The following is a 21,596-nucleotide window of genomic DNA, read 5'->3' as shown; positions in this document are numbered from 1 at the left end:
CAGAATCAATTGTGAGGGGCCAACAGTTAGAAGAGAGATGCTTTTTCGCATGTGACCCTGCATGGTCCAACTTAGCCTCTGACTTAGTCTCTGTTCAAGAGCATAGACCTGAAAACAGTAAGCTACTTTGGGGGAGCCTAATTGTACTTACTGATTGGAGAGATATCCTTTCTCAACTTCAAGGTCCCCTACAATAGTGAGCAATGGAATCAACAGTGTTGAATGGGGAGACAGAGTAGTCTGATATGATGAGAGTGTTATCAGCAGCAGTACTGTTCACTTTTAGTCAGTCACTAGGTAATGGCAGCAAATGAAGTCACCTAACAGAGCATCAATGTGGAACAATAGTACTAACAGCAGGAAAGCTTCAATGGCTACAAAACCAAGTTGGTATCATCTACCCAAGCAAGACCCAGAACAAGGAAAGGTTTTGAAGGACTTGGATAGGATCACCGTATAATTTATTACATAAAGCAGGATACTTTTTCAGAGTGAAAAGGGACATACTAATAATTATGCCAGTATAACTGACATGAACTAAGACTTTCTGGGCAAACTGGGTACATAATAGTTCCGGACTTGGAGAACAAATAACTTTTCTGGGTTGAGGCTCTGAATCAACAAACCATATAGCAATTATCCAGGTTTTTGGTGGTTCCCAAGGTGAGTGGTCAAGGCATATGCAACTAACACCAACATATCTACTTTTAAGATGAGTACTTAGGAATAATTAAAGATCACCCCCTATTCTTAGCCCCTCTTGTTCAATTACTCTCTATTTTCTAAGACATCTAGCTTTATTTTCAGTCATGGATCATCTATATCTATATGGTTCTTTTCCACACAACTTTAGTATAATTTATAATCCAGGACTTGATTTAATACATTTGGAGGATTTTTCTTATTTTAACGTGCTGCCTTTGAAAAGTCTTTAGCTTTTCAGTGATTTCTAGAGAGCTGATTAAGCTGATTTTGGCAAATGTGAAGGGAGAGGCAGATGACTGGGTTGTTGGAAGAATAACAACAAAGACTAAAAAGCTTGACTTCAATGTGGAGGATTATGAGAAGCTCTTACAGAGTTTGCAGAAGTTCAGCAGCATTTAGTAATATTTAGCACCTACTTTGTGACACATATTATCTATTTTTGATGAATTTATAATCTGCTTGGGGAGACAAGAATTCTGTACACGAAACAATTAGTTAAAAAAAGGGGATGATCAAATGTCAAAATACGAATTTCAGATAATAAATATTTCAGTTTGGCATAAGCTAGAAGGTGGGGGAGGTCTTAACCATAATTCCCTGCCCCGTACAGACATTTCATCATTTTGTAAACATGGTTAAAGACACCGTGGCAGAGATGGCTTAACTTTCACCAAAAATCTGTGCTCCTCCATTTCCGTAGCGTGCAGTTATCACCTGAACATAGCTGCTCAGCCAATGACAACATTTTCCCTTGCATTGGGTTGTGACCACGTGGTTAGTTTTCACCAATGGAATGAGGGCAGAAGTGACGTATGTCATTTTGGGGATAGTTTATCTTGATGAAGCCAATGCTCTTTCATTGCACTTAATTCCTCCACCTGACAGCTGGATGCAAAATACTTAGAAAGGAAGATAAGTCCCTCCATCACCACGTGGAAGAAAGCTAAATGCTGACCAGGAAAATGTCATTTGACTGAAACATCAATGAGAAATAAACTTCTCTTTTGTTAAGTCTTTGGAACTCTCACAGTTTCATTGTTACAGCAGTTAGCATTACCCTAAATAAAGTGGGCAATAAGTTTTACAGGAGTCCTCCCAAATAAGCCATCTCATAGTTGCCTGGGATTTAATTGCTTACTGATTCATATGCTTCATTATTGAATATAATTAAGAAATGCGTTAGCTTCCCCGTGTTTTCCTAATATTAAGTTAATCTAAAAGAAAAAATACTGATTTCACACCTAACCCTTCAGTCTCCTTACTTATTTTAAAGTAATTTGAACCTGTCTGATATCAACAGTTGACATATTTACTCAGGCTTGTGGGATGAAAGGGTAAAGCACACTAAAGTACACCCCGAGAGTCTGGAGGCTAAGTATATTCTGAGTCATTTGAAAGGGTAGACCTTTTTATTGTTGTTAGGTACTCGACGTCGAGTCGAGTCCAATTCATAGCGACCCCATGTAAAACAAAATAGAAAACTGCCTGGTCCTGTGCCATCCTCACAATTGTTGTTATTTTTGAGCCCATCATTACAGCCACTGTGTCAATCCATCTCATCGAGGGTCTTCCTCTTTTTCCCTGGCCCTCTACTATTCTTCTTCTGTCTTTTTTTTTCATTGTCCAGCTTTCCTATGCATATGAGGAGATTGAAAACACCATGGCTTGGGTTAGGTGCACCTTAGTCCTTAAAGTGACATCATTGCTTTTAACACTTTTAAGAAGTCTGTTGTAGCAGATCTCCCGAATGCAATGCGTCCTTTATTTCTTGACTGCTGCTTCCATGGGCATTGATTGTGGATCCAAGTAAAATGAAATCCTTAACTTCAATCTTTTCTCTGTTTATCATGATGTTGCTTACTGGTCCAGTTGTGAGGACTTTTGTTTTCTTAATGTTGAGGTGTAATTCATACTGAAGGCCATAGTCTTTGATCTTCGTCAATCAGTGCTTCAAGTCCTCTTCGCTTTCAGCAAGTAAGGTTGTGTCATCTGCATAATGCAGGTTGTTAAAAAGTCTTCCTCCAAACTTGATGCTGCATTCTTTTTCGTATAATCCAGCTTCTTGGATTATTTGCTCAGCATACAGATTGAATCAGTATAGTGAAAGGATACAACCCTGATGCACACCCAATTTTAAACCACACATATCCCCTTCCTCTGTTCAAATGACTGCCTCTTGGTCTATGTACAGGTTCCTCATGAGCACAATTAAGTGTTCTGGAATTCCCTTTCTTCACAATGTTATCCATAATTTGTTATGATCCACAGTCGTATGCCTTTGCACAGTCAATAAAACACAGGTAAACATCTTTCTGGTATTCTCTGCTTTCAGCCAGGATCCATCTAACATCAGCAATGATATCCCTCATTCCATGTCCTCTTCTGAATCCTGCTTCAATTTCTGGCAGTTCCCTGTAGATGTACTGCTGCAACTGCTTTTGAATGATTTTCAGCAAAATTTTACTTGTGTGTGATATTAATGATATTCTTTAATTATTTCCACTTTCTGTTGGATCACCTTTCTTTAGAATAAGCATAAATATAGATCTCTTCTAGTCGGTTGGCCAGGTAGCTGTCTTCCAAATATCTTGGCATAGATGAGTGAGCACTTCCAGCACTGCATCCATTTGTTGAAATGTCTCAGTTGGTATTCCATTAATTCCTGGAGCTTTGTTTTTTGCCAAAAGGTTGGCAGTTCGAATCTATCAGCCACTCTTTGGAAACCCTATGGGGCAGCTCTTCTTTGTCCTATAGGGTCGCTATAAGTCAAAATCGACTCCACAGCAGAGGGTTTGTTTGTTTGTTTGTTTTTGTTTTTTGCCAGTGCCTTCAGTGCAACTTGGACTTCTTCCTTCATTACCATCAGTTCTTGATCATATGCTACCTTCTGAAATGGTTGAATGTCAACCAATTATTTTTGGTACAGTGACTCTGTGTATTCCTTCCATCTTCTTTTGATGCTTCCTGTGTTGTTTAACATTTTCCCTGTAGAATCCTTCAGTATTACAATTCAAGGCTTGAATTTTCTCTTCAGTTCTTTGAACTTGAGAAATGCTGAGCATGTTCTTCCCTTCTGGTTTTCTAAATCTAGGTCTTTGCATACGTCATTACAACACTTTACATTGTCTTCTAGAGCCACCCTTTGAAATCTTCTGCTTAGCTCTTTTACATGATCATTTCTTCCTTTTGCTTTAGCTACTTGATGTTCAAGAGCAAGTTTCCAAGTCTCTTCTGACATCCCTTTTGGTGTTTTCCTTCTTTCCTGTCTTTTTAATGACTTTTTACTTTCTTCATGTATGATGTCCTTGATGTCATCCCATAACTTGCCTGGTCTTTGGTCATTAGTGTTTAATGAGTCAAATCTATTCTTGAGATGGTCTATAAATTCAGGTAGAATATACTCAAGATCATACTTTGTCTCTTGTGCACTTGTTCTTATTTTCTTCAGCTTCAACTTCAACTTACATATGAGCAATTGATGGTCTCCCCGACATCCAACCCCTGGGCTTGTTCTAACTGATGATATTGAGCTTTTTCATGGACTCTTCCCATAGAAGTAGTCAATTTGATTCCTGTGCATTCCATCTGGTGAGGTTTGTGTGTATAGTTGCCATTTATATTGATGAAGAAAGGTATTTGCAATAAATAAGTTGTTGCTCTTGGAAAATTTTGTCATGCAATCTCTGGCATCGTTTCTGTCACCAAGGCCGTGTTTTCCAACTATTGTTCCTTCTTCTTCATTTCTAATTTTTGTATTCCAATTACCAGTAATTATCAATGCATTTTGAGTTCATGTTTGATCAATTTCAGACTGCAGAAGTTGGTAAAGATCTTCAATTTCCTCATCTTTGGTATTAGTGGTTGGTGCATAAATTTGAATAATAGTCATATTAAGCGGTCTTTCTTATAGGTGTGTGGATATTATCCTATCATTGACAGCGGTTTACTTCAGGATAGATCTTGAAGTGTTCTTTTTGACAATGAATGCAATGCCATTTCTCTTCAATTTGTCATTCCCTTCATAGTATACCATATGATTGTCTGATTTAAAATGGCCAATACCAATCCATTTCAGCTAACTAATGCCTAGGATATTGATAGGTGATAATATAAATTATATCAATATATGTCTATTGATATTCACCATATATTAGTAAATGAAGAAAAACAGGTTACAGTACAACATGCTTACTGTAAACCTGTTCCTCCATTTTAAGTTTCTTCTTTCTCACCTCAAGGTTCTTGACTGTGAGTCTTGAAAATGGACCTTGTGGGAGGTTACTCTCACACTGACTTTTTTTTTTTTTACGTGTCCCTATCCTTACAGAATGTCACCTCCTCACAGAAGCCTTCTCCCAGAACACTATCTATATTAGGTACACCCTATAATTCCATATCACAGTCACCCATTTATATGTCTCATAATACTAATCACAATCTGTAATTATTTTTTCATATCCTGTTTCTTCCACTAGAAGATAAATTTGATGAGAGTACACTTGTCTTGTTCATAGGACAACTAGCACAGTGATTGGTGTATAATAGTCCAATACAAATTTGAGAAGAGAAAAAAAGGAAGGAAGGAAGGACAGAAAAGATGAAGGAGGGAGGGAGGGATGAAGAGAGGGAGCAAGAGAAAAAAACTTGATGCAAAAAAAGTCTGGAAGGATTTACACCAAAATGATGACAATGTTATTTCTGAAAGGTGGAATATTAGATAAGTTTTATTATTTTCACCTGAGTTTTCTGCATTTTCTTATTTTTTTGTTGGTGCAATGAATTCACATTACTTTTTGAAACAGAAAACAAACCACAAATTGGTCTTATTTTAACAAGAGAAAAGACTGAAAAATGAGGGCCTGAATTAAGTCCGTAACAGTAGGAATGTAAAGTAAATGGTGAATGTTAGAGGCACTCTAGAGTTAGAATGAACAGAATTTGGCAGCTAAGTATAGGAGGAACATGAGAGGAGGAAGGAGTCAAAGATGATGCTCATGCTCCAAAAGGTATAATAGAGCTGGAGAATGCTTCACAGTTTCTTCCCCCCAATATGATTCTCCTCTTCATCCTTGTTCTCATCTCATTATGAAATGAAAGATATAACATTTTCTGTAGAATGATATTTTTCATGTCAATGGTGAAATATAAGGGACTGGTATCAGGGAGATGAGATAGGGGGCCGATGCTATAATCTAGGTGAGGGGCATTGATGGTGCAGCCTGGAGTAGTAGCCATGGGTATAAGATGAGAAGGATTTGGGAAAATTGTGGAGAATATAATTCTCAGGTTTTAGTGGTGTGTGTGTGTGTGTGTGTGTGTGTGTATGCATTGAATGGAGGTTGGAAGCAGAAAGAGGAAGAAATTTTTGACCACTGCCTAGTTCTTGCTTGGGTCACTGGGTAAATGGTGATGGTGTGTCCTGGGGGAGTAGGATATAGGCTTAGAAGCAGAATTTTTTCTTATTTGTTTGGTTTGGGAGAAGAGCCAGTATTGTTCAGTTTCAGATGTGAAGAGTTGGAGGCAGCGATGCCAGGCTTCTAGATTGAGCAGGGGATGCTACTGACATGGGATATGCAACACAAAAGGAAGATAATATTTTGTAATATTTGTTCCCTTTGGGACATCCAGGCATTAATGTTAACCATTTATTTAGATCTATTCATTTGCAGCTCAAGGAAAATTTTGAGGCAGAAGTGTTGATATTGGGGTTATCAGGGTATAGGTGTTAAATGAAATAGAAATATTCAGAAGCCACAATATTTAGCCTGACCTTTATCCCAAGGCCTCATATTTATCTCTCTACACTCAATAATTTTAGGTTCTTGCAATTGTAATTACTTGTGTTGAAAGTACCTGAACGCTGCAACTGAGCCTGCTATGGACTACCTCCTGTGTTCCTGTTGGAATAATTTTTGTGATTTCTAAGATTTGTTTCCCTACTCTTTTTTCTGTTTTGATGATTTTTCTAGTTCTAGGCAATTGGGAGAAAAGCCAGAGTAATGTTGGAAGATTATATTTCAATATTATTTGAGTTCTGAAGTCATTCTGCAAAATTGAAATAAAATAAGTTGTTAGTGTAACTTAGAAAACAGTTTCTGACCCACATTCATACGAACATGATGAACAATTTACACATAGTTTTTTTTAAGGAAGGTTGTTTTTACTATTTTATTACTGGCAAAAAGTTTGCTTCATGCTTGCAATCTGTACTATTAGTTATATCACATACACCCTACTCCCCAGAGCAGATGTCCAGTAGTGAGGATAGAGAAGTTTTAAGGAATATGGTAAATAATAAGGAATTAATAAGAAATAGGGTGCCAGCAATGAAAAGCCTGGCAAGAAGTACAGATGACATTTTTTTCTTTCGGGCAGCTTCCTGCTCCTTACCCAACTTGATATTTATAAGAAGAGAATTATTCCATTCATTTCTTGATGAAGAGCAATTCAGTTTAATAACATTTACCCTTTTATTCATTGATCATCAGAAAAATATATTAGAAGCAGTTGTGCATTGGGTTTTCTTTTACATGGGCTTCCTGGCTCTGGATCTGTTATTTTCCCAAAACGATTGTTCAAGACACAATCTGCTAAAGGATTGGTCGGTTTGCTAGCCACATAAGGCTTGCAAGGGATTGGTTGGTTTGTTATCCACATAAGCAGCTTGCAACGAAGCCCCACCCAGTCTGAACTTTACCAGGATTGTCTAGGGGGCCAGCCCACTGATCAATAAAAACCCTAGAACTGTAGTATCATATGGGGTTTCCTGATCAACAAGAGCCAGGGGGGAGTCATCCTTTGGACACGGGGCTCTGGGTTGAGAACCTCCTAGAAGAGGTGTAATACAAGTCAAGGGCTGTAACACTGAGCTGGTAACACTGATGTCCAAGAGAAAAGTGGCAAACACAGCACAGCCAAGCAGCAGAGAGATGGTGGCAGTGGTTCCAGTGGCAGAGACCACGAGACTGGCAGACAGCATCAGTGGGCAGAGTCAGTCCACGGAGCTGAGCTGGGCACCTCTGGGCAGGAAGTCATGAATGGAGCAGGGACTTGGGCACACCCTGAATGGGGATTGCCTGCAAAACTGCTTTGCCTCGAGAGCTGCTGTCATAATTCTGGCCTAACGTGGGCACTGGCCCAAGGTTGTCCTAAAGCTGAAGGTTGAAAGCTGGAATAGTAAGCCCAGGGGGCCAGAGCCTGCCAAGAAAAGCCACAGAGAGAGACAAGGAGAGAGAGAGAGAACAGACACAGCCATGCTGAACCTGACCTGAGCTGACAACATACCTGCTGAGAAAGACAGAGAGAGAGAAAAAGAAACACCTGCTGATACCTGATCCATAGCGTGTCTACCAGTGACACAGAAATGGACATGGTAATTTGGGAAGGGTGAGTGGGTCCCCTTTTAGACATAAGACCCCTACTATGCTAAGTGGGGGAACTTGCAGGGGTGGAGAGAATCAGTTCACCTCACATTGGTTCCTGTTGTTTACTGTTTGTTTTGTATAAGTAATCTGTTCTTGTTATTTACTGTTTAAATAGTGATAATGACTTTCAATTGCCAACACAATGTAAGCGTCTTGTGTGTTCAACTCCATCAGACCTGATAGTAGAGTCCTCATTTTAGCAGTCTCAACACTGGTAATAATTTTGAGGTGACAGTTCAGAAGCAAATAGCTGTTTCATTTCTCTAGCTGAACAATGTTTGTGCCCTTTTATCTTTGGTGGTAATTGTCTTTGCTCTATTCTGCAAGCACATCCCTAAAGGTCGTTTAGCAAATGCTTCTCCTCCTCCCACCTCTACCTCAGATGCCTGCCAGAGTGATTTGGTGGGAAGAGGCATCTAGTCCCATATATAAGAGAAGTTAAAAACCCAAATATATAAGAGAAGTTAGGTGGCCTATTCTCTGAGAAGCCTTTTCAGGATTAGCAGCCCAGTCCATATTTTCTGAAGACATACTTTTTAATCCATCATATTCCAATTAGTTACCTTATATTGAGCATACAAATTGATTAAAAACCACTAGGAACTACTAAAGCAAAATATTTCCTTGCTTAATTTTTCCTCTCCAGTATTAACTTTATTTCTCTACTCAGAATGTTATCCCTGTACTTTAGGGCTCTTACTACAGCAAAAAAAAAAAAAAAATCTTTATCTGGGCATTGGATATACCATTGTTAGCCAAACATTCCACTGTACCAAGAGATAATTCATATTGTACCTGACTGTTTTCCCCTTGTGATTCTCTGTTCATTTTGCTAAGACCTAGTAAGTGAATGAAACAACAGTGATACCAATTTTTGTTCTCTTTTCTCCCCCAAGCCCCCAACCAGGTGACCAAACTTTGAAATACTTAGTATTTTTTTTTACTTCCTTATAGCTTGCGGAAACCCTGGTGGCGTAGTGGTTAAGTGCTAAGGCTGCTAACCAAAAGGCCGGCAGTTCAAATCTGCCAGGCATTCCTTGGAAACTCCATGGGGCAGTTTTCCTCTATCCTATAGGGCTGCTGTGAGTCGGAATCGACTCGACGGCAGTGGGTTTGGTTTTGGTTTTTTTATAGATTGCTAGATTAAAACGATTTTTGATAGTGAAACAGTAGATTCTGAATACTAGATGATTCTTTTATTTTACACATGTTAGTCTTAAAATAAAATATAGAATGAAGTGCAGTGAGGCAGGAGTCTATTACGTAATTAAGAGAAATGGTACCACATTATATTTAAGTTCTTAAAAACTATCTAGCTTTCTCTTCCTTTGATTTCAATAAAGGAATTATTTAATCCCAGATTTCCCATAGTAATGAAGGTATGTCTATCAAACAGACGGAAAGTAGGATACTTAAAAAAAAAAAAAAAAAAGGATACTTACTTCCCATAAATCTTTCTAGTACAGCTCTTGGATCCTCCATGCCTTTACATAAGATTCTTGACCACATCTGAACTACATCTCTATCAGACACACAGAATCAATTTGAAAAAAGTCGTGCCTTCATTTGGAAAATGCTAAGTGATTTAACATGCATAGGAGTAGTGGCCTTCATTTGTTAATGTTCTTTGTGCTTCCTAGGAAGGTGATCCTTCTCATCAAACCATTATCTGTTACCATATTATGCACCATAGAGTTCATTCAAGCTCTCCTTTCAAAGGTTCATACTAGATGTCTTGCTCATTCAAGGGGCTCAGAATAGCCACAGCAAATAGATTCATTCATTTGGTAATTAATGCATATTTTAAGTGTTACAACATGAAGCGAGGAATCCAAGAAAAGTGTAATAAAAGTTAGATTCCTATTGTTAACGAGGCGTATTGTCTATTGAAGTCACTAATTTCACTACAGGGTGCAGTCTTGGAGCTTTTCAGTCTAATTAGAATTCATTTCCATATTCTTTATCAATTCCTTCTCCAGCTGAAATCTTCTCAAATGACCTTTTTTTCTTCAGTTATGACTTATCCAAAGACTTTATTTTTCCCCAAACAATCATTCAAATACAACTGCATTTTTCCAGTAAACACATTCTAAGAATAAATGACCTTGCTGGCGAATATCTAATAAATGAGAGGAAGGCACTGATTGTACTGTTTGTTTTCAGTGTTGCAAACACTTTTCAAAGATCTCTGTGGTGGTAAAAAACAAGTAGGAAGCCTGTTTCTTGGGTTTCTGGGGGTAAGAGTATTGGGTGTGTGCTCAGGAGTTTGCAGGTAACTATATTTATAGTTGTCTAGTACACCTGTTTTTAGTGTACCTGTGAACTGAATGGAAACCCCCAATCTTGGTCTAAAAGGGAGAAAATGCAGAAGCCATATGCCCATGTGATCTACACAGGGTCCCAGCAAAGAAAACTGCCTACACACAATTGTTTTGAGATCATTGAGTCTACTTCAATATGCATAGCTCCTGTAAAAAAAAAAAATTTTTTTTTCTTTTAGGCATAGCGGTCTGACCTAGTGCTTTGGCTGTTCTTACTCTAGGTTATTCAGATGACTTCCAAAACTATCTCTGGAAAGCTTTATCAATGTTTAATAGTATATGCTAATTACCAGGCAAAATATTTATTTCAGCCCTATTCTCTGACCCCTAGGTGAGAGGCTGAGTTGTCCTCAATTACCACAGGGGGATTGCTGGGTGGGCTTATGGTAGCATGTGGGTAGTCTGGATGAAAGAGCAAATGAGGAAACAAATACATCACCCTTTGCTGGAAGGATTGTAGAGGGAGCATTTGATCTCTTCTATAGTTCATTATGGGATGATATTTTACCCTGTGAAATTGGGAGGAGAGAATAGAGATGAATAATATTGAGGTAAAAGAAAAAAAAAAAAGAAAGAACTGGCACATTGGAAGCTCTCAACTGTTTTTCAGTTAGTTTACTTCAGAATATTTGACAAATGGGAAATTATGTGGAAGATAAATTTGAAAATTATAACTGAATTTATAGTGGGGAGCACGTAGGGTATATTGCATGTATCCTATCTTTTTAAATTTGTGAGAGCTTTTGTTCATATCATTGTGGTTGGAAATGCTATGATATTTACCTTCATGTTATCAGAAGTGACACATCTTGCTCTTCTTGAAGATCTGTTATTGGTGGTGAGGTTTATATAACTCATCTTGAAGTTCTCCATTGTGTCTTTTTTTTTTTTTTTCGGCCCTATTGAGTGGTTTAATGTTTCAACAATGCTGGAAAAAATTGCAATGTAGACTATTACTCTGACATCAACTAATCACTAAAAAAAAAAAAACTAATCACTAGAGCTTGTTATTCAGAGTTGGCTCTACTTTTCATATCCCAAACAAAGTCAAATAGTTGATTTCAGTTTAAAGACATTAAGAACCCAGTGCCAGCGAGTCTATTCCGACTCATAAGCAGATGAATTCACTGCTATTCAAACAAAAAGCTAGGTTGTTAATTAAACACACTGTGAAAACTGAGACTTGAGATAAAGATTTTCCCAGACTCGAATATCATTTTTACTAAGTTATGATATGCAAAAGCTAATAAAAATCTCATTTGACAAAAATCATATCAATGATTCTCCACAGTGAGTGTAGATGTCAAAAGTGCTAATCCAGAGAAACAGTCAAGAGCTTTAAATTCTTTTTGCAGACTTGCAGTTCATAATTATAGTTCAGCATCTCTTGTACTTTTGAAACCCTGCTATCATTATCCTGCCACCTTTCATTCCAAGTACCATTTTCAAATTAATTGACCTAGGTGTAAAACACAGTCTATTTACATTTGTTCATTATGCTTTTGGGTCACCATACACATTGAGCAAGCTCTGTCATATAAGCCTCCATTAACACCCACATTATTTTTGGTTGTTGTTAAAATTTAAGGTGGGAAGAAGTAAGGGCAGTTGAAGGGAGATTTCTCCTTTAAGACAGAACATGAAAGAGGTCATGTAGAACATCTCAGCAATCATATTCTCTACTGCCATGCAAACAGTATAACCGTTGTAATGGAGACTGTTTCTGAGATTTGTATAAGAGAAAAATAGTCTATAGAAATTTGAAGGAAATTTGTCATAACCAATTCATAATACAAAACCAAACAAGACACAGTTCTTGACCTCAAGGAACTCAAAATCTAATATAAGATTCACAAATAACAAATAATTCCTGTTAAAAGTGTATCCCACACTAGTACTTCTTAGCCCTCTACCTGGCTTTATTTTTTGTAGCATTTTATGATGTTCTTATTTACCATACAACTTATGGGCTTAGACTTTGTTTCTGTGAGAATGGGAACCCATAAATTCTTTGAATAAGAAAATGATACAATTATATCTGTAATTTAAGATAGATTGAAGTCAGGGGCAATAGTTAAGAAGTCATAATAATAGTCTAAGCATGAAATAATGAAGATTTGAACTAGAAGAGTAAATGTGAGTTTGCTTAGAAAGGGGATAATATATGACCAAAAAAATTATGTATATATTGGAGAGGTGGAAGTCATAGGATCTAATTTCCGCTTAAATACAGGGGATGATTAGGAATATGGAGGCATAAAAATTGATTCTTATGTTTTGATTTTAAGTGCCTTGGAGAATAAAGGTCCTTCTAGAACAAAGAAGGAATTGAAAGGTTGGAAAGATGATCAGGTGATTTGGTTTATATATGTTAGATTTGAGATGCTTCTCATTAATAGATGTTAATCAGGTGTATATAAATTTGGTACTATGCTTCAGAAGAGTATCAGGTATTGCGAATCTATTGCTGAAGTTATGGAAGTATATGCAATTGCCAAAGGAGAATGAATAGCAGGAAAAGTGTATCAGGAACAGGACGTTGGAAGAGGAAGACAGAAGACTGTTCAAAGAGAAGAGAAGAGAACGGAACAGAACCAAAAGGAAAGAACATCACAGAAATCAATGGAAGGGAAAATTAGAAATGATGGACTGGTAAAGGAACTATATTTTACAGATGTTGACTAGAATGAGGATTGGAAGGAAGTCATTGGGACTAGAACTTTGGAGTGACTAAAAGTTTTCATACCATGTTAGATATTGAATCAAAAATGAAAGGACCTGAATAAAAACAAAAGGTAAATGACTATGCAGTAAGTGTAAACTAACCTGTCAAGAAATTTGATAATAATTGGAGAGGTTTGCAAAAATTGAGAGCAGAAAAATTTTGGAATAGTTGCTTCAGTGAATTCAGTAGGGAGGTAATTATCTGGGTGTGAAAAGAATTGAAAGTGAGGACCCAGTTGAAATTGTGTATTATGGATATTTAGTGTACCTGATCAGTACGATAATGTGTCATTCTTGGAGCAACTCACACAAACCAAGAGATTCAATAAAAGGTTTGGTTGTGTTAATTCAGGGTTGTGGTTCAGCATGGTAAATGTAATGCAAAGTCAAGGGAGTTGGGGCATTCAGGGAATTGGTGAGAATGTCATTGAAACATTTAAATATAGGATCCTGACTGGCTGGTGAGGCCAATGAGGCATTGAGGAATTTTTTAAAAATGTGGTACTAGGCAACAATCAGAGAACCAGAAAGTACACAATTAGGGCAACACAGAAATTTCAAGCAATGATAAGGTCTAAGATGAGAACTGAAGTGGAGTAGATATGGAAGTTATTGCAGCTGAAAGCATTATTATAATATCATTACAGGGAAATACTTTTGTTATATGAAACATTCCAAGAAATTAAGTTATTAGAGCATTATGAAATAGCTTTTAAAACATAATTTATTAATTTTGTTCTTACAATATCACATCTTCATAATCTTCATAATTGTATGATGGTTTCTGAATGAAATTTTAAAGTCTAATATAAAACTTTCCAAAAGGAATGGGGAAAATATGAGTAGGTTATATTGACTAGACTACTGAAATCCTATAGAATCTATTTATCTGAAAACCAACAACTTATATGATTCACTTTTGATTAAAAATCTTAAGTATCTACTCTGTTCTAGATGTCATGTTAGATGTTGAAAATGTGCTGATGATTTCCTCAAGGTACATATGGTTGTCTATATAAAGCAATGTATCAGTTACTAATTTTAAAACATTTTTATTGTAATAAGAATACTTGCTCTTATTTTGATTTTAAAAGTTAGAAAATTCAGACAAGCAAAAAGAAGATGATATAAAAAACAGTATAAAGCCACTACTCAGAGATAACCGACATTGAAAATGCTCCCAATTTTTAGGGGTGTGTGTTTAAAAATATGATACATGCACTGATTTATAACTTGAGTTTTCATAATTTTATGACCATATTTCCATATCAATAAATATACTTTTATACCACATTTATCCCATTACACATTACAGTATCTCATTATATCTGATTGGCAATTTATTTCCCCAGTACTCTATGTAACATTTAGGTTGTTTCCACTATTGCACAATAAATCAACACTAAACATCCTTGCTTCTATGATATGTTATATTTTAATACAATTGAGGAGACATTAATTTCAGAGCTTCCCTGAATTCACTCCTCTAGTTACCTGACTAAACAGTATCTCTTTAGGAATAGTTGAAGTAGACAATCGATCAAATGGTATATTTTGATAGACTTAAAATCTTTCCTAACCTCAAATATTTCTTCTCTCTTGAATGTTGTTTCATTGCCTGGCTCTTTGGCTTATGTATTTAAAGAATGCAATGCTATTGAAGAGGGATAAACATTAAGCCATTGGTGCTTTAAGGTGGATGAATTAATCAGAGAAGATCAGTCACTCAGGTACCCAAGGGCATGGTATTTATAAAAGGCATGTTTTGATAGAGATGGGAAACAAGATATAGCAGCTGAAACACTGGGCATCCCAAGTAGGCTGCTTTACAGTGAAGTATGAGAGTGCTGGTTTTCTGGGAAGAAAGGAGCTGTACCTAAAGCAGAGGGTGAACAGGAAGGGGTGGTAGGGCTGCTGAAGACAAATTTTGCTCACACTTGCGCAAAGGGCCAGTACTACAAACCCGGGTACACCTGACCATGTGAAAGTAGCTAAAAGGGGATTTCACTGATGAAACAGTTCTCAATCGGTGTAGATGAATAGTTCATTCCTCTCTGTTTCCTATATTTCACTCAAAATTGCTCTTTTAAAACTTATCTTGTAGGGAAAAAATGTACTTAGAGAAATATGTCCATTGAAACTCATATTATCTGACTAGGTGATGGAAAGAATATCCTTCACAAATAGCTTATCATAATCAAAATTTGGGATTTGATTTAATACTACCAGATGGATGATACATGCACACACAAACACACATATATATCATTACATATAAATGTGCTTCCATCTTCTTTTGGTGCTTCCTGTGTCTGTCAGTTGCAGTACTGGCCTTTTGGATAGCAGCTGAGCTCTTAACCACTGTGCCCCTATGGCTCCATCTTGCCTATAGAACCCTTCAATATTGCAACTCAGGCCTTAAATTGTTTCTTTAGTTCTCTCAGTTTAAGAAATGCCAAGCGGGTTCTTCTCTTTTGATTTTCTAACAACAGGTCTTTGCAAATTTAATTATAATACTTTACTTTGTCATCTCAAACCACCTTCTGAAATCTTCTGTTCAGCTTTTTTACTTCAACGTTTCCTTCATTTGCTTTGGCTATTCTATATTCAAGAGCAAGTTTCAGATTCTCTTCTGATGTCCATTTTGGCCTTTTCTTTCTTTTTAATCCCCTTTTGCTTTCTTCATGTATGATGTTCTTTTTTTTTAAATAATTTTTATTGTGCTTTAAGTGAAAGTTTACAAATAAAGTCAGTCATATATAAGCTTATATACACCTTACTACATACTCCCACTTACTCTCCCCGCAATGAGTCAGCCCGCTCCCTTCTTCCAGTCTCTCCTTTCGTGACCATTCAGCCAGTTTCTAACCCCCTCTACCCTCCCATCTCCCCTCCAGACAGGAGATGCCAATACAGTCTCAAGTGTCCACCTGATACAAGTAGCTCACTCTTCATCAGCATCTCTCTCCAGCCCATTGTCCAGTCCCTTCCATGTCTGATGAGTTGTCTTCGGGAATGGTTCCTGTCCTGAGCCAACAGAAGGTTTGGGGACCATGTCCACCGGGATTCCTCTAGTCTCAGTCAGACCATTAAGTCTGGTCTTTTTATGAGAATTTGGGGTCTGCATCCCACTGTTCTCCTACTCCCTCAGGAGTTCTCTGTTGTGTTCCCTGTCAGGGCAGTCATTGGCTGTGGCCGGGCACCATCTAGTTCTTCTGGTCTCAGGATGATGTAAGTCTCTAGTTCATGCGGCCCTTTCTGTCTCGAGCTCTTAGTTATCCTGTGACCTTGGTGTTCTTCATTCTCCTTTGATCCAAATGGGTTGAGACCAATTGATGCATCTTAGATGGCCGCTTGTTAGCATTTAAGACTCCAGACACCACACTTCAAAGTGGGATGCAGAATGTTTTCATAATAGAGTTTATTTTGCCAATTGACTTAGAAGTCCCCTTAAGCCATAGTCCCCAAACCCCCGCCCTTGCTCCGCTGACCTCTGAAGCATTCAGTTTATCCTGGAAACTTCTTTGCTTTTGGTCCAGTCCAGTTGAGCTGACCTTCCCTGTATTGAGTATTGTCCTTCCCTTCACCTAAAGTAGTTCTTATCTACTAACTAATCAGTAAATAACCCTCTCCCACCCTCCCTCCCTCCCCCCTCTCGTAACCACAAAACAGTGTATTCTTCTCAGTTTATACTATTTCTCAACAACTTATAATAGTGGTCTTATACAGTATTTGTCCTTTTGCATCTAATTTCACTCAGCATAATGCCTTCCAGGTTCCTCCATGTTATGAAATGTTTCACAGATTCATCACTGTTCTTTATCAATGTGTAGTATTCCATTGTGTGAATGTACCATAATTTATTTAACCATTCATCGATTGATGGACACCTTGGTTGCTTCCAGCTTTTTGCTATTATAAACAGTGCTGCAATAAACAAGGGTGTGCATATATCTGTTCGTGTAAAGGCTCTTATTTCTGTAGGGTATATTCCGAGGAGTGGGATTTCTGGGTTGTATGGTAGTTCTAACTTTTTAAGAAAACGCCAGATAGATTTCCAAAGTGGTTGTACCATTTGACATTCCCACCAGCAGTGTATAAGAGTTCCAATCTCTCCACAGCCCCTCTAACATTTATTATTTTGTGTTTTTTGGATTAATGCCAGCCTTGTTGGAGTGAGATGGAATCTCATCATAGTTTTAATTTGCATTTCTCTAATGGCTAATGATCGAGAGCATTTTCTCATGTGTCTGTTAGCCACCTGAATATCTTCTTTAGTGAAGTGTCTGTTCATATCCTTTGCCCACTTCTTGATTGGGTTGTTTGTCTTTTTGTGGTTGACTTTTAACAGAATCATATAGATTTTAGAGATCAGGCGCTGGTCAGAGATGTCATAGCTGAAAATTTTTCCCAATCTGTAGGTGGTCTTTTTACTCTTTTGGTGAAATCTTTAGATGAGCATAAGTGTCTGATTTTTAGGAGCTCCCAGTTATTTGGTTTCTCTTCGTCATTTTTGGTAATGTTTTGTATTCTGTTTATGCCTTGTATTAGGGCTCCTAACGTTGTCCCTATTTTTTCTTCCATGATCTTTATCATTTTAGTCTTTATGTTTAGGTCTTTGATCCACTTGGAGTTAGTTTTTGTGCATGGTGTGAGGTATGGGTCCTGTTTCATTTTTTTGCAAATAGATATCCAGTTATGCCAGCACCATTTGTTAAAAAGACTATCTTTTCTCCAACTAACTGGCACTGGCCCTTTGTCAAATATCAGCTGCTCATATGTGGATGGATTTATATCTGGGTTCTCAATTCTGTTCCATTGGTCTATGTGCCTGTTGTTGTACCAATACCAGGCTGTTTTGACCACTGTGGCTGTATAATATGTTCTAAAATCAGGTAGTGAGGCCTCTCACTTTCTTCTTCTTTTTCAGTAATGCTTTACTTATGTGAGGCTTCTTTCCCTTCCATATGAAGTTGGTGATTTGTTTCTCCAACACTTTAAAAAATGTCATTTGAATTTGGATCGGAAGTGCATTGTATGTATAGATGGCTTTGGTAGAATAGACATTTTTACTATGTTAAGTCTTCCTATCCATGAGCAAGGTATGTTTTTCCACTTATGTAGGTCCCTTTTAGTTCCTTGCACTAGTACTTACTTCATAGTTTTCTTTGTATAGGTCTTTTACATCTTTGGTAAGATTTATTCATAAGTATTTTATCTTCTTGGGGGCTACTGTGAATGGGAGTGATTTGGTGATTTCCTCTTCGATGTTCTTTTTGTTGATGTAGAGGAATCCAAGTGTTTTTTGTATGTTTATCTTATAACCTGAGACTCTGCCGAACTCTTCTATTAGTTTCAGTAGTTTTCTGGAGGATTCCTTAGGGTTTTCTGTGTATAAGATCATGTCCTCTGCAAATAGAGATAATTTTACTTCCTCCTTGCCAATCCGGATGCCCTTTATTTCTTTGTCTGCCTAATTGCTCTGGCTAGGACCTCTAGCACAATGTTGAATAAGAGCGGTGATAAAGGGCATCCTTGTCTGGTTCCCGTTCTCAAGGGAAATGCTTTCAGGCTCTCTCCATTTAGAATGATGTTGGTTGTTGGCTTTGTATAAAAAAAAAATTAATAGATGCGCTTTATTATGTTGAGGAATTTTCCTTCAATTCCTATTTTGCTGAGAGTTTTTATCATAAATGAGTGTTGGACTTTGTCAAATGCCTTTTCTGCATCAATTGATAAGATCATGTGGTTTTTTGTATGATGTTCTTGATGTCATCCCAAAACTCATCTAGTCTTCAGGCATTAGTGTTTCAATGTGTCACCTCTATTCTTGAGATGGTCTCTAAAGTCAGGTGTGATATACTCAAGGTCATGCTTTGGCTCTCATGGACTTGTTTTAATTTTCTTTGGCTTCAACTAGAACATGTATAGGAGCAATTGATGGGCTCTCATACCTTGGCTTTGTTCTGACTGATAATATTGAGCTTCTCTATCATCTCTTTCCACAGATGAAGTCAATAATATTCCTATGTATTCCCTCTGGCGAGGTCCATGTGCACAATTGTCATTTATGTTGTTGAAAATGGTATTTTATGCATGCAAAACTGAACAATAAATAAGGAAGACCAAAGAAGAAATAATGATTTGAATGATGGTGTTGGTGAAGAATACTGAATATACCATGGTCTGCAAAAAGAACAAACACATCTGTCTTGGAAGAAGTACAGCCAGAATGTTCCTTAGAAGCAAGGATGGCAAGACTTTGTCTCAAATAGTTTGGATATGCTATCAGGAGAGACCAGTCCCTGGAGAAGGACATCATACCTGATAAAGTAGAGGGTTAGCAAAAAAGAAGAAGACTCTCAAGAAGATGAATTGACACAGTGGCTGAACATAACAACAATTGTGAGGATGGCTCAGGGCTAGGCACAGTTTCATTCTGATGTACAAAAGGTTGCTATGAGTCAAAACTGACCCACGGGCACCTAACAACAACAACTATAAATACACTTTTTTTTATTGTGGTAAAAATATATGTAACATTTGCCTATTCAACATTTTTGACATGTATAATTTAGTGACACTGGTTACATTAATTATGATGTGCAACCATCACCAGCATCTATTGCCAAATTTTTTATCACTGTTAACAGATATTCAATGCTGCCTAAATGAATGACACCCCCTTTTCCCCTTCCTCCCACCCCCGGAACCACTAATAACTTTGGTCTCTATACATTTGCCTATTTTAGGTATTTCATGTAAGTGGGATCACCTTTGTGCTTGTGTGATTGACTTACTTCACTCATCATATTTTCAAGGTTTATCCATTTTGTAGCATTTCATTTCTCTTTACAGCTGAGTATTATTCCATTGCATGTATATACCACATTTTGTTTATCCAGTCAACTGTTCATGGACACTTGGGTTGTTTCTATCTCTTAACTATTGTGAAAAGTACTACAATGAACATTGGTGTACAGATTTCTGAGCAATGAATAAATGTTCTAATTTCACCAACATTTGTTGTTTTATGGTTTGTTTGTTTTTATCTTAGCCTTCCTAGTGGGGGCAAAGTGGTATCGCATTGATTTGCATCTCTCTAATTGGAGCCCTGGTGGCTCAGTGGTTAAGAGCTACATCTGCAAGCCAAAAGGTCAGCTGTTTGAATCCACCAGGTGCTCCTTGGAAACCCTATAATGCAGTTCTACTCTGTCCTGTAGGGTCACTATGAGTCAGGATCTACTTGACGGCAATGGGATTTTTTTTCAATGGCTAATGATATTGAACATCTTTTCATGTGTGTTATTGTCTTAGTTATCTAGTGATGCTATAACAGAAATACCACAAGTGGATGGCTTTAACAAAGAGAATTATTTTCTCACAGTCTAGTGGGTTACAAGTCCAAATTCAGGGTGTTGGCTCCGGGGGATGGCTTTCTTTCTCTGACGGCTCTGGAGGAAGGTCCTTGTTCTCCATCTTCCCCTGGTCAAGGAGCTTCTCAGGCGCAGGGACTCCACGTACAAAGGACGCACTCTGCTCCTGGTGCTGCTTTCTTGGTGGTATGAGGTCCTCAACTCTCTGCTTGCTTCCCTTTCCTTTTGTCTCTTGAGAGATAAAACGTGGTACAAGCCACAACTCAGGGAAACTCCCTTTATGTTGGATCAGGAAGGTGACCTGAGTGAGAGTGGTGTTACAATCCCACCCTAATCCTCTTAAGATAAAATTGCAATCACAAAATGGAGGACGACCACATAATACTGGGAATCATGGCCTAACCAAGTTGATGCATATTTTATAGGGGGACACAATTCAATCCATGACAGTAATGGCTTGAATTATGTCCCCCCAAATATGTGTTGCAAATCCTAACCCCTGTGCCTGTGGTTATAATCCCATTTGACCATAGTTTGTCTTTGTTATGTTAATGAGGCAATATTAGTGTACCATGTATCTTGAGTCAATCTCTTTTGAAATATAAGAAGAGATTAAACAAGGAAGCAGAGAGAGATAAGGGAAAAAAGATGCCAAGCCACTTGAAGATCACCAAGGAGCCAAGGAACAAGGACATTCACCCAGAAGTGACAGAGAGAAAAAGCCTTACAGTAAAGCCAGTGCCCTGAATTCTCTCACAGTTTAACAACCGTGAGAAAATAAATTTCTGTTTGTTGAAGCCATCCATTTGTGGTATTTATATTATAGCAGCAGTAGGCAACTAATACAACATGCTTGTTGGCCATTTGTATATCTTCTTTGGTGAAATGGTTATTCAAGTCCTTTGCCAGTTTTTTTTATTAGATTGTCATTAAGTTGTAGGAGTTCTTCATATATTGTAGACAGTGAATGTTTATCAGATATACATTGTTGTTAGATGCAGTAGAGTCAGTTCCAACTCATAGTGACCTTATATTCAACAGAATGA

The sequence above is a fragment of the Loxodonta africana genome, chromosome X (assembly GCF_030014295.1).
Source record: "Loxodonta africana isolate mLoxAfr1 chromosome X, mLoxAfr1.hap2, whole genome shotgun sequence".
In the NCBI taxonomy this organism is placed as follows: Eukaryota; Metazoa; Chordata; class Mammalia; order Proboscidea; family Elephantidae; genus Loxodonta; species Loxodonta africana.
This window is presented reverse-complemented; position numbering follows the sequence as displayed.